Below are 18,309 nucleotides of genomic sequence, written 5' to 3' on the forward strand. Positions count from 1 at the left end.
GGACATTGTCGCTGACCCTGACGTCTAGCAAGCCCAGGATGGCCGCAATGGCCTTGAGACTTTCGGGAGTGGCGGGAGGCCTAGTGGTCCCCGTGGACTCTGGGCTGTAGTATGGGGGCCCCGGACCACCGGCTGTGTGTAGCCGACCTGCCTTACTTTGCAACGTAGGGATGGGTCTTTTGTCTCTGCGACAGATGGGTTGCCACATCCTGTCTAGCCATTCACCTTTGGCAGACGGTAACGTGGGATCCTGGCTGGTCCAGGTCCTAAGCTTTGCGGCCGTTACAGTTGACCCCTCGCTTCCTAGCACTTCCACTACCGCGAGTGGGTCTGCAGGCTGCACCGTTTCCACTCCGGTGGTGAGCAACGGTAGCCGACTGAGGGCATTAGTGCCGTTCTCAGTGCCTGGCCCATGGCGGATCATGTTACAGTGCACAGACAGTGTTAGACATTCTTGAAATAACGCATTGATAATGATGCCTCTACTCTCCCAAACTTGTGGGATGAGCAGTGTGTCTGACTCGAGCACATATTGGGACACTCTGTGGTATGTCTCTTTGGTCCTGTGAACACAGGCTGCTGCTTTGTTTAACTTATTGGATACATGTTCAATCGTTTGGTGCTCACCCGCTACTTTTGCTTGTTTGCTTGCTGCACAACACTCCCGACACCGTGCGGTAACATATCACTTGCTACGAATACTTTGTTAGATACATGTATAACTGGTTGGGGTTCGCCTGTTACTTTGGCTTGCTGCACAACACTCCCGACACCGTGTGATAACACATCACTTGTTACAAGTACTTTGTCAGATACATATACGACCGGTTTGTGTACGCCCGCGACTTTGGCTGTTGTAAGGTCCCCCCGACCCCACATAATGGTACATCATTGGCCGCGAAGGACCGCTCGCATGGGTTACATAGTGCAAACAACTTGTTGGAACGTGGTGGATTCCTGGCCTTCTCAGCGGCTGCCCCTTTACCTTTGCCCCAAACCCAGTCATCTTTCTTGCTGGGCGACACTTTACTCCATTCCATTGCTGCGACCTCCTGTGGTCTGGACGCTCTCTCGTCCCTTGGTCTGGATGCCCTCTTGTCCCTTGGTCTGGACGCCCTCTCGTCCGTGTCCATGATGCCGACTGCTGCGATCTTCCTCCCCAAGGATTTGGCCTCTGGTGTCAGCGAGACGCATTCGGATCGTTTCAGCTGGAGTCCCACTCCGCATGGTCGACCTGGAACCTCTTCCATCGCCGCGAAGAGGTCGTCGGCTTCGGGTGGTGGGTACCATGCCTGTACTGCTGCTCGGTTGATCTTTACCTCCTCGTGGCCGTGATGAGCGGCCTGTGCCTTGGGGATCTGCAAATGGATCTGCATTTCAACTCCTGGTTCAGCTGAAGGTGGGGGCTTGCTCAGCCTTTGAGCAAGGGAGACATCGTTCACAGGAGAAGGTACACAGAGGTCTTCCCAGTTCCATCGAATCTTCCCCATCCACCTCCTGCCAAGCAGTGTTGGTCCATCACCTGAAACAATCCATAGTGGTAAATAGTGCACTGCTCCCTCATGAAATACTCTTATGTCCACACTACCAATAACTGATATCAGTTCCTTGGTGTAGGTGCCTGAATCGGGATCAGCTTGGGTCATTGTGCTTCGTTGCCCCACAATCTCTCGAATGCCTTCTGGCTCATAACTGATTGACTCGCCCCCGTGTCTAGTTCCATGGAGACTGGAGTGCCGCTAAGTTCAACTTTTAACATTATCGGAAGATGTGTATCTCATATACTTCCTCTTCATTCTCAGGTTCAGTTGCCTCTCCTGCTCGTTCATCGTGATCCTCGCTGGATCGGTCGGCCTCTCCTGACTCTGCCACGTGGTGAGTCAGAGATCATTTGCACATTCGCTGGAGGTGCCCCATTGTTCCACAGCCCTTGCACACATAGGGCTTGAATCGACATTGATGAGCTCTATGGCTGCCCCCGCAGTGCCAACATGGTGCTAATGGATAACCATTCACGCCTCACGGCGGACTCTGAGTCACTCTAAGCCTAGACCTGGCCTCTGCAATCGTGTGGGCCCTGCCCTGTGCCGTTCTGCCTGCTGCAAACATTATTTTATGCACAGTACTTGCCGGTGAGCTTCGATTCTGTGAAGATATCTGTTTCGTGTTATCGCTCGTGGATATGAAGGCCTGGACTATCGTGATGGCCTTGCTCAGATCTAAGGATTCGGCAGACAGCAGTTTGCGAAGAATGACCTCGTGGCCAATTCCGAACATGAAAAGGTCCCGCAACATTTCCCCCAAGGATCCTGCAAATTCACACTGCCCCGCAAGGCATCTTAGGTCGGCGATAAAACTTACCACATTCTGGCCCTCGGAGCGACAGTGCGTGTAAAAGCGATACTTAGCCATCAGGATGCTCTCCTTTGGTTTGAGGTGTTCCCTAGCCAGCGTACACAGCTTTGCGTAAGATTTGTGCATTGGTTTGACCGGTGCCAGCAAATTTTTAAGGAGGCCATATACCCATGAGCCACATATGGTGAGGAGCATCATCCTGCACTTGATCGCTGTTTCAGCTGTGTCCAATTCGTTGGCCACAAAGTACTGGTCGAGACACTCAACGAAGGCTTCCCAATCATCACCCTCAACAAATTTCTCAAGAATACCAACGGCAGCCATTACCACATGAAAGTTCATGATCCATTATTCGTCGCCAATTTGTTCTGTTCAGAATAAATCCACAGGACTATATCGCAAGCTCAAACTGTTGTGACCTTGGTCTCTTTATTCAGACTCCAGAGTGGGGAAGCAGCATGGTGAATCACCTTTTATACCTGCTTACCCCAGGGTGCACAGGTGACCCTTAGGTCTCCCACAGGTGTGCCCCTAGTGGCAAGCCTTACATTTTGGTAAGGTTTATATACATACATAACAATTAACTATTAACAAGTAATTATTAACTATTTACAGCCAAAGTTCTTTGTGCAACCATGAAAACTCCTACTTTGTAATGGAAGCATAAACCTGTTTTCCTTTCAGATTACTGAAGATGATGTTATGAAAATGTACAGTGGCTCTTCAGTGACCAGAGGCTATTACTCCAGCGCCTTTGTGCGGTAACTACATGGCACACACTAAATATTATTCACTGAGGGCCTTTGGGACTGTTGGATATAAATATTGACTGTAGCCAACTCTGCAGCAATAAACTATTTGCCTTGGGTTCAGTTTTCTAGTGCCAGTTTTCTGTAACCCTAGGGGCAATTGGAACAGGAGGAGGCCATTCAGCCCCTTGAGCCTGTTCCGCATTCAATCAGGTCATGGCTGATCTGCATCTTAACTCCATTTACCCGCCTTGGTTCCCTATCCCTTGATACCCTTGCTGAACAAAAATCTGTCAGTCTTATTTTTTAAATTTTCAATTTCCCCCCCCAGCTTCAACAGCTTTTTGGGGGGAGAGAGTTCCAGATTCCTACTAACCTTTGTGTGAAGACGTGCTTCCTGACTGTCATATCTTAGAGAGCACACACATCCTACAGCCTGTAAAATGGCTGCAGGTTCCGGTGACCCCTGACCTGCTGGTCAGGTGACCTGCTCTTTATTAACAGCACTAGCTGCAGTAACACAGGCATCCACAATATGGAGCTACAGACATTACACTTCTCCCTCCTTAATGAAGAGTTATTATAACAAACAATCATCATACATAACTTGCATGGTTATACATAACAAAGGATATGGACTTATTTTGCCATATTTACAAATCAAGCTGAACCACTTGTTTTCTATTTCGAAGAGGATACCTTCGCTCTCGAACAGAACCTTCCAAACTTGGTGTTGAATTTAAACTCATTCGAGGTTGATCCTGAGGGAAGTTTTCCTCCAAGGGATGCCCTTGATTTCCATTTGAACTTTTTCTAACTTCACACTGTTTGTTTTCCTGACTCGGACTCAGACTTAAATTCTTTCTCTTGGGTTTGTTTCCAGTACATTGGATGTAGGATATGCTACTGGTGTATCAAAACTATCTGATGAGTCAGAAATAATTGAATCATTCCCACCTTCAACTCCTTCCATGTCTGTGGATAAAATACGATCAATGCGAGCAAACCTAACCTGTCCATTATCAAACATCTTTACCAAATATGTGCGAGGATCACATATCTTCACCACTCTTCCTGGTAACCACTTTACCCATTTATGGTGGATGGTTCTTCACTCTCACCTTCTGATTTAATTTCACACTTCTCTCTTTTACTCTACCTCTATCATGATTCTCTTTTTGTCTCAATTGTGTCTCTTCTACGGACTGCGGCAAGTTTGGTTTTAACAACGAGAATCTGGCTCGTGGCTGTCGTTTGAGAAACAACTCTGCTGGTGTTCTACCAGTAGTTGTGTGAGGAGTATTACGATTCGTTATTAGAAAATTAGCCAATTTGTGGTCCAATGACAACTGTCATTTCTTTGGATTTGGATCCAACATTTGTTTGATGAGGGCACATTTTACAATTTGTACAGTGCGTTCTGCTGCACCATTCGAAGCAGGGTGGTACAGTGGGATCTTGGTATGTTTCACACCATTTTTGCTCGTGAACTGTGCAAATTCTTCTGAACGTAATTGTGGTCCATTATCCGAAACAATTTCTTCAGGTCAAATGAAGAAAATAATCTTCACAAAATGTCTAATGTTTTACTTGTTGTTATTTTCCACATTGGAAACATCTCGACCCACTTCAATCACAATGAACAATTGTTGTCCTTCTAGCTCAGCAAAATTGATATGTAGCCTTTGCCACACCCTGAGAGGCCATTTCCATGGCTGTAATGGTACTGGTAGTGGTTTCTTGCTTACCAATTGACATGTCGTACACTGATGTATGAAAAATAGAACACTTCTTCCCTATCGAGTGTAACTTTTTATGAGGAAAGCAATCTAGACATAGCATCAGCATTACTGTGATCAGCTGATATTTATATTCAATATCATATGTATATGCTGACAAAATCAAAGCCCATCTTTGCTTTCGGGTTGCAGCTAATGTTGAAACTGGGGACTTTGGATGGAGGATTGCTGTCAGGGGCTTATGGTCCAAAACGAGAGTAAACTTACGACCATACAAGTATTTGTGGAACTTCTTGACCCCAAAAATTAATGCCAAAGCTTCCCTTTCGATTTGCGCATAATTACGCTCACTGGCCCTGAGAGTGCATGAAGCAAAAGCAATTGGTCTCTCCTCCCGACTATGTAATACGTGAGCGATTACTGCCCCAACTTCATATGGAGAGGCATCACATGCTAGCTTGATCTCCTGAAATACGTCATAGTGAACTAACATGGTGCTCTCTACCAAGTTTCTTTTAGCCTCCTTGAATGCTGTATCGCATTCTTTTGACCACTTCCAATGGACCTGTTTTTTCAATAGGTCATTCAGTGGATGTAATACTGTAGCCAAATTTGGTAGGAACCTTCCATAATAGTTCAAAAGATCCAAAAATGATTGAAGTTCAGTGACATTCTTGGGAGTGGGTGCATTTCTGATTGCATCCAGTTTTTCCTTGGTTGGATGTAAACCATCTTTGTCTACTCTGTACCCCAAGTACTCCACTGAGTTTTGAAATAATTCACACTTGCGAGCAGCCACTCGTACTCTGTGCTTCTCTAGCCGTTTGAGAACTTCATTCAATATGTTATTATGAATTTGCCTGTTTTGTGCTGAAATTAGTATGTCATCCAAATAACATACTACCCCTTCAATATCTTGCAAAATCTGGTTCATCACCCCTTGGAATATGGCAGGGGTGGAAGACACTCCAAATCGCAGTCTATTAAATTGATATAGGCCTCGATGAGTATTTATAGTCAAACATGACTTGGACTCCTCATCTAGGTCTAGCTGTGAGTAGGCATTCGTCAGATCCAACTTTGAGAAAATCTGACCCCCTGTCAGTGTTGTGGACAAATCTTCTATATTTGGCAATGTATTGTGGACATTACCCTCTAGAACCTGGTTTACGGTTACTTTATAATCACAATCTTACCTTACCTTACCTTAGGTACAACAACAATGGGTGTCGCCCAATTACATCGATCTATCTTACAAATAATGTTCTCAGTCTCTAGTCTTTGAGTTCTTGCTCAACTTTCTCCTTCTGTACCCTGACACTCGCCTTGAAGCCTTGGATCGGACTGCCCGTTTTGCAGAACACCTTCGGATAATTCTTGATGACATCATCCTTTGACGCAAATTTCGACACGAAAAATCTTACTCCAATCCAGCTTCAGTGATCCCAACCAATTTCTTCCTAGTAAGGCAGACTTGTCTCCTGCCACTACTAAGAGAGGCAAGCTCTGAACTTGATCCTTGTATTTCACCGGTACGGTGATACGACCTACCACCGGAATGTTCTCTCCCGAGTAGCCTCGCAGCTCTATCTTGGCTTTCTCCAATGGGAAATCCCGCAAGTTGTCATGGTATAGCGACTCCGGTACTACACTCATGGATGCACCAGTGTCGATTTCCATGGGTATCTTGAATCCTGCAACATCTATTTGGATTATGATACTTTTCGAATCGCCATCCGTTAACCTTGTGCTCCTGATGACGTTTAACCGTAACATCTCCTCATCCTGTTGTTGTTCTTCCATGCTATGTAGTCTCTGGGGATTTCTACTCATAGCTTTGAAAGCTGGTTTACTCTTCAGTCGGCATGCCTTCGCAAGATGCCCAGTTTTCCTGCAGACGAAACACTTTGCCTTCATATATGGACAACTTTGAGCAATGTGTTGTCCCAGGCACCGATAGCAGGATGTCAATGCTCTGTTCCCATTCCCAGTTTCTGAGACTTTGGGGCCCCACCGCCTTTTACTTTGAACCTGCAGGCAATTCACCTCGGTTGTCTGATGACTGAAATTAGTTGAAATTCTCGGGAATTTAGGTCGGCCATGCTCATCGACCTCGCTGTCTGACAAGCTAAATCAAAAGTCAAGTTAGGCGTTGTCAATAACTTCTTTCTGATCGCATCATTTTTCATCTCTCAAACAAAGTGGTCTCGCAATGCTTCATTCTGAAAGTCTCCGAAATTACAGTGAATAGATAGCTTTTTTAATGCTACAATGATATTTTCTTCGGCCTTCTGATTTCGTATTCCGAAACGATAACTTTCAGCAATTTCTAACGGAACGGAGCTGTAATGTTGTTCTAGCTTAGTTAGAGTCTGTTTCAGCATTGTATCCTTTGGCTTGTCAGGCACAAGCAAATTTATCAGCGTTTCATACAACTCGGGCCCGACCTCAGTTAAGAATATTGCTCTTTTTTGTTCCAACACTGCCCGGTTATTGTCTCCATTACCGGTAATTTCGATGATATTATTTGCAGTGAAAAACATTTCTATCCAATCCACATAGCTCTGAAACTTTCACGGTCATGTTGAAATTCCTCCACATGCCCTATAACTCTCATAGGGGCAGCCATTTTGACTCTGGCAGTTTAACCAAGTGTGCTCGTAATTTACCTCAGATTTGTAGCTGTTTCCAAAAACAGAGAAGCTCTCAAAGTCTCTTTGTCGGCTGGCTGAATCCTTCACCAACAAAAATTTCAGCTTTGTATTATCCGATTACATCCCATTCCCGTCACCAATGTCATATCTTAGAGAGCACACACATCACACAGCCTGTAAAATGGCTGCAGGTTCCGGTGACCCCTGACCTGCTGGTCAGGTGACCTGCTCTTTATTAACAGCACTAGCTGCAGTAACACAGGCATCCACAGTGTGGAGCTACAGACATTACACTGACATCATCCCTGAACGGCCTGGCTCTAATTTTAAGGTGATGCCCCCTTGTTATGGAGTCCCCCACCAGAGGAAATAGTTTCTCTCTATCGACCCGTCAAATCCTTTAATTATCTTAATCATCAACATCATAGGCAGTCCCTCGGGATCGAGGATGACTTGCTTTCACACTAAAAATGAGTACTCAGGTGACTGATGAATTCATTTTAAACAGTGGAAGATGCCTTTGCGTGAATTCTTTTAACGTGGGTTGGCCGTTGCACTCCAGCCACCACACGGGCTTGACGGAGCAAGGTCTTGGTCCAATGGCAAAGGGATCCAAGACGACTGGAGACCAGGTTCCGCCGCATGTGCTAATACATACACACAAACTCAAACATACTCCTACTGTCCTCTCCTTCCTCCTTCCCACAGGACCTCTCGCCCCGTGGAATTCATAATACACAATGTGAGCCTCGCGACCTCCGCTCCTCGCCGCTTCCGACCTCATAATCATCTTAAACACCTCAATTAGATCACCTCCTACTCTTCTATATTCAGGGGCATATAAGCCGTGTCTATGCAACCTGCCCTCATTGTTTAACCCTTTATCCAGAGTAACATTCTGGTGAATCTGTGCCGCACCCCCCCATCATCAATATGTCCTTCCTTGAAGTACGGTTCCCAGCACTGAACGCAGTTACTCCAGATGGAGTCTAGCCAGAGCTCTGTACAGCTGGAACATATTCCAGACCCTTTGAGATAAAAGCCAACATTGCATGAACTTTTTTCATTATATTTTGTACCTGTCCCCCTAGCCTTTAGTGATTTCTGTACTTGGATCCCTAAATATCTCATCCGCTGTTTCTAGCTTCTCACCATTTCGGAAATACTCCGATCGATCGTTCTTCAGTCCAAAGTGCACGACCTCACACTGTTGCTAGTAAATTAATGGCCTCGGTGCTTCTATTGATACACTTTTGTGTATATTTAAATAGATTTCAATGTTTTTCCTTGTGTTAGTAAGCTGGAGCCTTTCTTTACTGTCTCCTATTCAGCTGTGTTAAATCAAACAGTGTGAGGTCTGTTTTTTCTTAGGCAGAAATTCTTCTTTATCGCCCCCATCTTTTGTATAATTTAAATTTAAAATTTACATTTGCTTCTATTTTTAAATACTCTCTTTTTTTACATATATAATAAAGTACATAAAATGTAGGCTTACACATTGGTGCAGTACTGAGGGAGTGCTGCACTGTCAGAAGTGCCGAATTTCAGATGAGACGTTAAACCGAGGCCCCATCTGCCCTCTCAGGTGGATGTAAAAGATCCTACAGCACTATTTCAAAGAAGAGCAGGGGAGTTCTCCCCGGGGTCCAATATTTATCCCTCAATCAACATCACAAACAGATTAACTGGTCAGTATCACGTTGCTTTTTGTGGGAGCTTGCTGTGCGCAAATTGGTTGCTGCTTTTTGACATTCAGGTGGACACAGACAGACCGATGAAATGGACAGCCACATGGCAGGTGAAATTTAATGCAGAGAAGTGTGAAGTGATACATTTTGGAAGGAAGAATGAGGAGAGGCAATCTAAATTAAACGGTATAATTTTAAAGGGGTGCAGGAACAAAGAGACCTGGGGGTGGATATACACACATTGTTAAGGTGGCAGGACAAGTTGGGAAGCTGTTAACAAAGCGTAAGGGATCCTTGGCTTTATTCACAGAGTGTTATGTATGCGGGGTCTTGTCCTGCAGAGTATTTGTCCGACTGTTCTGGCTCGTCTGTGTGCCTCAGCTTTGTCTGATCCATGTGTTTCCTGCAAGTTTGCCCATTCTTCAGCTTAATAACAAATACTCTGCTGCCTTCCTTGGCAATGACCGTACCAGCGATCCATTTGGGACCCTGACCATAGTTCAACACATATACAGGATCATTAACAGAAATCTTGCATGACACAGTTGCGTGACTGTGTTACCCTTGTTGACTTTGTCTTCTGCATTCAATATGATTATTTAAATCCGGGTGTACCAGAGATAGCCTGGACTTAAGACCTCTTTTCATCATGAGTTCAGCAGGCGAGACCCCTGTGAGTATGTGGGGTCTTGTCCTGTAACTTAGCAGTATGCAGGACAAGCGGGTCTGCAGTGACCCTTGGGTTACTCTCCTCATGCTTTGCTTGATAATTTGTACTGCACGTTCTGCTTGCCCATTGGACGCAGGCTTGAACGGTGCTGACCTTACATGTTTTATGCCGTTAAGTTTTACAAATTCCTGAAACTCCTGACTGGTGAAGCATGACCCATTGTCACTCACCACTATGTCAGGCAGACCATGTGTCACGATCATGACATTGAGATTCACTATGGTTGCCGTGGACATGTTGGATGACATGATTATGCATTCTATCCACTTCGAATAAGTGTCCACCACCACTAAAAACATCTTGCCCAGGAAGGGACCTGCAAAATCTACATGGATCCTGGATCCTTGGATGGCCACGACCACAGACTCAGCGGCGATTCTGCTGGTGCTTTGCTGAGCTGCATGCAAGTGTTGCACTGATGCACGCATGCTTCCAGCTCAGAATCAATTCTTGGCCACCGTAAATGGGACCTGGCGATGGCCTTCATCATCACTATACCAGGATGTGTACTGTGTCACTCACGCATGATCTTCTCTCTCCCGTTCTTGGGCATTACAACTCGATTGCCCCACAATATGCAATCTGCTTGAATTGACAGTTCATCCTTGCGACGAATGTACGGTTTGGCCTCCTCGCACATTTGCTTAGGTATGGCAGACTAATCCCCTTTGAGGATGCAACCTTTTACCACCAATAATATCGGGTCCTGGCTGGTCCAGGTCTTAACTTGTTGAGCCGTGACAGGGGTACCTTCACTTTCAAAAGCCTCCATGATTAACATTAGATCCACCGATTGTGGCGTTTCCACCTCCGGTGTGAGCAATAGCAACCGGCTCAAAGCATCGGCACAATTCTCTGTGCCAGATCTGTGGTGGATGACATAATCATAGGCAGATAATGTCAGCGCCCACCTTTGGATGCAGGCTGAAGCGTTGGTATTGATACCTTTGTTCTCTGAAAAAAATGAAATAAGCGGCTTGTGATCAGTCTCTAATTTGAACCTCAGACCGAACAGGTATTGATGCATCTTTTTAACACCGTACACACACGCTAAAGCTTCTTTTTCTACCATGCTATAGACTCTTTAGACAAACTTTTGAATGCATACGCGACAGGTTGAAGTTTCCTCGACTCATTGGTTTGTTGGAGTACCCAACCAATTCCATTTGACGATGCGTCACAGGCCAAAACTATATGTTTACATGGGTCATAATGTACCAGCAGCTTGTTCGAGCAAAGCAGATTGGTGGCTTTCTCGAAAGCTCTGTCTTGCGATGCGCCCCACGCCCAGTTGTCGCCTTTTCTCAATAGCATTTGCAGTGATTCTAGTAAGGCACTCAATTTAGATAGGAAGTTACCAAAGTAGTTGAGTAGACCCAGGAACGAATGCAGCTCCGTCACGTTCTGCAGCTTGGGTGCATTCTTGATGGCCTTGGTTTTCAAATCAGTAGGTCTGATGCCATCAGCGGCGATTTTCCTCCCGAGGAATTCTACCTCTGGTGCCATGAAGATGCATTTTGAGCATTTCAGTCTGAGTCCCACTCTATCCAAACGCAGTAGAACCTCTTCCAGGTTGTTCAGATGCTCGTTGGAGACATGACCGGTGATCAGGACGTCATCTTGGAACACGATGGTTTTGGGGACGGACTTCAGTAGACTTTCCATATTCCTCTGGAATATTTCTGCAGCTGAGCGAATTCCGAAAGAGCACCTGTGGTAAATAAACAGTCCTTTGTGCGTATTAATGCAGGTAAGTCTTTTCGACGTCTGGACCAACTCCTGCGTCATATAGGCCGACGTCAAGTCCAGTTTTGTGAACGACTTCCCTCTGGCTAGCGTCGCAAACAGGTCATCAGCCTTCGGTAACGAGTACTGACCTTGTTTCGAAATCCTGTTGATCGTAGCCTTGTAGTCTCCACAGATTCTGACTGTGCCATCACTTTTCAGCACAGGAACAATGGGGCTGGCCCATTCATTAAATTCGACCGGTGATATGATCGCTTCATGTTGGAGTCTGTCCAGTTCAATTCCGACCTTCTCCTTCATCATAAACGGCACTGTCCGGGCTTTATGATGGACAGGTCTTGCATCTGAGTCCACGTGGATCTGCACCTTGGCTCCCATGAAGTTGCTGATACCCGGCTCGAACAGCGAGGGGAACTTTCTCAATATTTGAGCACATGTATCTTCCTCCGATGACAACACCTTTATGTCATTCCAGTCGCATCTGATTTTCTCCAACCGTTGGGCCATTGCCTGGAACAATCCACATCAGTAACTCGTGAACCGCACCGTTATACAACACATTAATTTGTGCACTGCCAATCACCTGTATCAGTTCTTTGGTGTACGTGCGCAGCTTGGTGTTAACAGGGCCCAGCCTGGGCCTCACAGTCTTAGTATCCCACAGATTATTAAATGCCCTCTCGTTCATGATCGATTGACTTTCACCTCGTGTCCAGTTCCATCGATACCAGTATCCCATTAAACTTCACATTAATCAAAATTGGTTTACTCTTGGTTATGAAGGAGTACAGTGCATACACTCTCTGGATTGCGTATCCGGATCCATGCTAGTTTGGCTCTCATCCTCCACATGGTGTGTCGCAGCTCGCTTGCTCATCTGCTGACAGCCGTTTCAACTATATTGCTTAAATCGGCACTGCTGCCAACATGGAGAAGTCGGATACATTCCCGCTGGCGGACTTTGGGCAGCCACAGATTTCGCGAACACAGCCGGATAGGCCCTGCCATGTGCCACTCTGCCGAACGCCGAATCAATCGCATTTACAGTACTTGCTGAGGTTTGGTTTTTTACCGCTATTTGCTTTAGACTCCTGTCCGTCATCACACATGATTGAGCGATCTGGATGGCCCTTTTTAAATCCAACTCCTCCACCACCAGAAGTTTGCGCAGGATCACCTCGTGGTTGATACCGATAACGAAAAATTCCTGCAGCATGTCTGCCAACACCGTCCCGAACTTGCATGGTCCCGCTAGACCTCTCAGGTCGGCAATGAATTCTGCCACGCTCTGGCCCTCCGACCGAACGTGTGTAAAACCTGTATCTCGAGATGATGATGCTATTGTCTGGCTTGAGGTGCTCCTGTACCAATGTACACAACTCCTCATATATTTTCTCTGTTGGATCACTAGGCATGAGTAGATTGTTTATCAGACTGTAGATCTTTGAGCCGCACACAGTGAGGAACACGGCCCGGTGCCGATCTGCATCGTCGACCCCCTTCATTTTGTGGGCCTCGAAATACTGGTTCAAATGGCTGACAAAGTCTGTCCAATCTTCTCCCTCCACGAATCGCTCTAAAAATCCAATCGTGCTCATTTTACAAACAAAGGTTCTTGTATTTTCATCGCCAAATGTTATGTATGCAATAAAGGTTCAAACTGAGTACTGTTTAACTTAGCAAGGTACAACCTTGGCTCTGGTTTATTTAGGCCCAAAGTGCCTGTCTCTCAAAATGGCTGGCCTTTTATACCAGAGCAGCACCATGTGCGTGGTGCTCAGTGGCCTCCAACAATAACGCCATCTGGTGGCTACAAACGGAATGTACATACATGACAGTGTGCAAACGCTGCGGAACAATGGGACACCTCCAGCGAATGTGCAAACGTGTTGCAGCATACCATGTGGCAGAGGATGATTGATCCGGCACGGATCACGCAGCACAGACAACTCAACCCGGGGAAGAAGTGTATGGGGTATATACCTTCACCACCAAGAGCCTTTCTATAATGCTGAAAGTCAAATTAAATGGAGTTCCAGTATTCATGGAATTGGACACGGATACGAGTCAGTCAATAATGAGCCAGAAGGTTTTCGAGAAACTGTGGGGCAATAAGGCACAAAGGCCCAAGCTGAGCCCGATTAATGCAAAGCTGTGTACCTACACCAAAGAGCTCATACCAGTCATTGGAAGTGCGGCAGTGAAGGTATCGTATGATGGAGCTGTGCATGACCTATCATTGTGGATTGTTCCAGGCAATGGCCCAACACTGTTCGGTAGAAGCTGGCTTGAAAAGATTAGATGGAATTGGAACGACATCAAAGCACTATCTTCAGTGGATGACGCTTCGTGTGCTCAAGTGCTGAGCAAGTTTCCCTCGCTCTTCGAACCAAGCATCGGCAACTTCACAGGAACCGAGGTACAGATCCATCTAGGCCCCGATGTACGGCCCGTACATCACAAGACTCGGGTTGTTCAGTACATGATGAGGGAGAAAGCCGAGATCGAACTGGACAGACTCCAACACGAAGGAATCATATCGCCAGTCAAGTTCAACGAGTGGGCCAGTCCAATTGTTCCGGTGTTGAAAAGCGATGGCACGGTCAGAATCTGTGGAGACTACAAGGTAATGATTAACCGAGTCTCACTACAGGACCAGTACCCGCTGCCCAAGGTGGATGACCTGTTCGCAATGTTAGCGGGGGGAAGTTGTTCACCAAGTTGGACCTAACCTCCACCTACATGACACAGGAGCTGGCTGAATCTTCAAAAAGACTGACGTGCATCAACACACACAAAAGACTTTATATACCACAGGTGCCCTTTCGGGATTCGCTCGGCTGGAGCCATTTTCCAGAGGAACATGGAGAATCTGCTGAAATCTGTTCCGTGCACTGTTGTGTTTCAAGACGGCATCCTGATCCAGCGGCCGTGACACCATTGAACATCTACACAACCTGGAAGAGGTTCTAAGTCGCCTAGACAGAGTGGGAATCAGGCTGAAATGCTCCAAGTGTGTTTTCCTGGCGCCAGAAGTCGAATTTTTGGGGAGAAAGATTGCAGCAGACGGCATCAGGCCCACGGACTCAAAGACAGAGGCCATCAAGAATGCACCCAGACCACAGAATGTGACGGAACTGCGTTCGTTCCTGGGACTCCTCAACTATTTTGGTAACTTTCTACCCGAGTTGAACATGTTGGGCACATAGGGAAGATTCATTGGAACAGAGAAGACTTCATCCCTCCAGCGATCAATGTCCCCCATGCTTAGAGGCAGGGCAACCCCCACCTTCGGTTGAACCAGGAACCAGAGAGCAGATCCATGCAGCCCCCGAGGCACAGACCGCTCATCACGACTGCGTGGCGATGATCCGGCCGAGACGACCCGAACACACCTTCCCGGTTTCAGTGGCAGGACTCCTGGGGAGGAAGATTGGATCCGAGGGCGCCTTCCCAGCTTCAGTGGCAGAAACCCTGGGAAAGAAGATCGCGGCAGTTGACATCATGGACAGGGAAAAGATGGCATCCAAACCACGAGGTGCAGCGCTAATGGAGCAACGACACGTGGTTCCATGCAAGGAAGACGATTGAGGTAAAAGTAGTAAGGCCATTTTAAAGGAGGCCAGCAACCCGCCATTTTTGAATGAACTGCTTGAAATTGGTAACCAATGTAAAAGTCCAGCTGTAACGAGCAAAATGTTGTTGAGCGATGTCGGGTGCAAATTGCAATCAGCCAATGTAGCGGGCGAACATCTAATGGTCGTATACAGGTCCAGCAGGCTACCCAATGCTGTAGCCTGCGTCCCTGGGACCAGAACGATGTATCACAAAGTGTCCCCACAGCTGACAGAAGTAGACAAGCCGCAGAGTAAACGATCCCCGGAGAGCAGAGGCACCGGTAGTGATACCCTGCCTCAGATCGGTTTAACATTGCAGGCACCCGATGGCATGAACCACCCCGGGCCAGAAACAGTAAACTGCGCCTATGCTCGCAGTCGGCTACCATCGCCCACCACATGGATGGAAAAGGCACAGCCCACAAACTCACTCGCCACCACGGCAATGCCCAAGAGCGAAGGGTCACCTGCAACGGCTCCTCCAAACGGGAACTGGACCAGCCAGAATCCCAAACTAGAGAGTGCTCACAACGGTGCCCTCAAAAAAAGCGAGTCAGCAGTCCCCTGCGAACTGCTAGATAAGACGAGGCAGCCCCAACGTCTCTTAGACAAAATGCTCACTCGCTCAGACCGCTTCCCAGGGAGCAGCAGTGACACAGTGCCACCAAAAAGGACAGAGAGGTCACAGACACATCAGCTGTCTTTGGGCCTGCCTGAGCCCTGAGCTCCGGCAACTCGAGTAAAATGAGCTCACCTCGCCCACAGACCCACTAGCATGGGGCGCTGCGCCACCACCAGACGTCCCGGATCTCATCCGACCGTGCTGGAACTAGCCTGTCCTTGTGTATCTGTACTGAGATACCTGTACTGATCATGTAAATGTACCACACAAAAAGAATCGCAACTGTAATCCACCCAACAAATGTACCAAGATGTAAATGTAAAACCCATGTGATGAACTTGAATGCAACTTGCATGTAATGGGCCATTAACATGATCTCTGTGTGGGGGGGAGAATGGAGTAGTCATGGACTCACAACCAGAAACCACGGGGACCTCCACTGGCAACAAATCTCAACTACCAACCCACCCAAGCTAGAAGCGACCTGCCAATGGTCAACCAGGAAGACCAAAGCCCAGGTCACCGTCAATGTACGAGTCAATTTGCATTAAAGACTTGGGGGGGAAGTGATGTCATGTAGGTAGACTATGTATACTAACTGTATAGTCACATAAGGTGTGCCACCAGAGGGCACTGTGGTGAGAGACCTGAGGGTCACCTGCATGGTGTGCAGGGCCTAGTATAAAAGGCTGCCCGCCATGCTTGTGCCTCACTCTGGAGTTACAATAAATAGGATTAAGGTCACAACAGCTCAAATACAATACTAGTCCTCATGGAGTCATTCATAAGAGTATTAAAGATATAACAGTTTCTCTCTCTACCCTCCCGTCTCTCTCACTCGCCACCCCGTCGCTCTCTCTCCCTTCCCCAGTCTATTTCTCTCCCTCCCCAGTCTCTCTCTACCCCCCCAGTCTCTCTCTCTCTCATTCCCCCAGTATCTCTCTCTCTCCCCCAGTCTCTCTCTCTTTCTCCCCTAGTCTCTCAACCCCCCCACCCCAGTCGCGCTCTCTCTCCCCCCCCACCCCCCATACAGTCTATCTCAATCTCCCCCAGTCTCTCTCTCCCCTAATCTCTCTCTCTCTCCCCCAGTCTCTCTCACTCTCTCCCAGTCTCTCTCTCTCTCCCAGTCTCTCTCTCTCCCCTAGACTCTTTCTCTCTCCCCCAGTCTCTCTCTCCCGCCCCCCCAGTCTCTCTCTCTCTCTCTCCCCAGTCTTTCGCTTTCTCCCCCAGTCTCTCCCCCCCCCCCGCCCCCCCCCCAGTCTCTCTCTCTCTCTCCTCCAGTCTATCTCTCTGTTACGTATGCAATAAAGGTACAAACTGAGTACTGTTTAACTGAACAAGGTACAACCGTGTTCCTGCTTTATTACAGCGCAAAGTGCCTGACTCACAAAATGGCTGGCCTTTTACACCAGAGCAGCACCATGTGCGTGCTGCTCAGTGGCCTCCAACAATGACACCATCTGGTGGCTACAAACAGCATGTACATACATGACAATACCCTCCTCTGAGATCCTATCGCAGTCTTTCACAGGTTGAAACGGTCTGATGCTTTATGCTCCCTGGTTGACCGTCTCAGTTCGATTCCAGCCTTGGGTGAATGTGCAGAGTCTGTTGTGGCTGGTGGCCGGATGGCTGACTTGTTGGGGGTGGCAGTGGCCATGTCAGGAATTGCAAGTCCATTTTTATTGAACAAGTCCGTGATGGAAATTCCAGGTTCACTGATGACCCTTGAGTCCACTGAAGTTTGCTGGTAGGTTGGTTGATCGTCGACGGTTTCTTCGTCCGACTGCTCTGGCTCATCTGTGTGCCTCAGCTTTGTTTGATCCATGTGTTTCCTGCAGCTTTGCCCATTCTTGAGCTTAATAACAATTACTCTGTTGCCTTCCTTGGCCATGACCGTACCAGCGATCCATTTGGGACCCTGACCATGATTCAACACAGATACAGGATCATTAACAGAAATCTCGAGTGACACAGTTGCGCGATCGTGGTACCCTTATTGACTCTGTCTTCTGTATTCAACATGATTACTTAATCCAGGTGTACAAGAGATAACTTGGTCTTAAGACCACTTTTCATCATGGGTTCAGCAGGTGAGACCCCTGTGGGTGTGTGGGGTCTTGTCCTGTAACTCAGCAGTATGCAAGACAAGCAGGTCTGCAGTGACCCTTGGGTTACTCTCCTCATGCTTTGCTTGACAATTTGTACTGCACGTTCTGCTTGCCCATTGGATGCAGGCTTGAACGGTGCTGACCTTACATGTTTTATACCATTAAGTTTTACAAACTCTTGAAATTCCTGACTGGTGAAGCACGACCCATTGTCGCTCACCACTATGTCAGGCAGACCATGTGTCGCGAACATGACATTGAGATTCTCTATGGTTGCCGTGGATGTATTGGATGACAT

This window comes from Pristiophorus japonicus, chromosome 14, assembly GCF_044704955.1.
Source record: "Pristiophorus japonicus isolate sPriJap1 chromosome 14, sPriJap1.hap1, whole genome shotgun sequence".
In the NCBI taxonomy this organism is placed as follows: Eukaryota; Metazoa; Chordata; class Chondrichthyes; family Pristiophoridae; genus Pristiophorus; species Pristiophorus japonicus.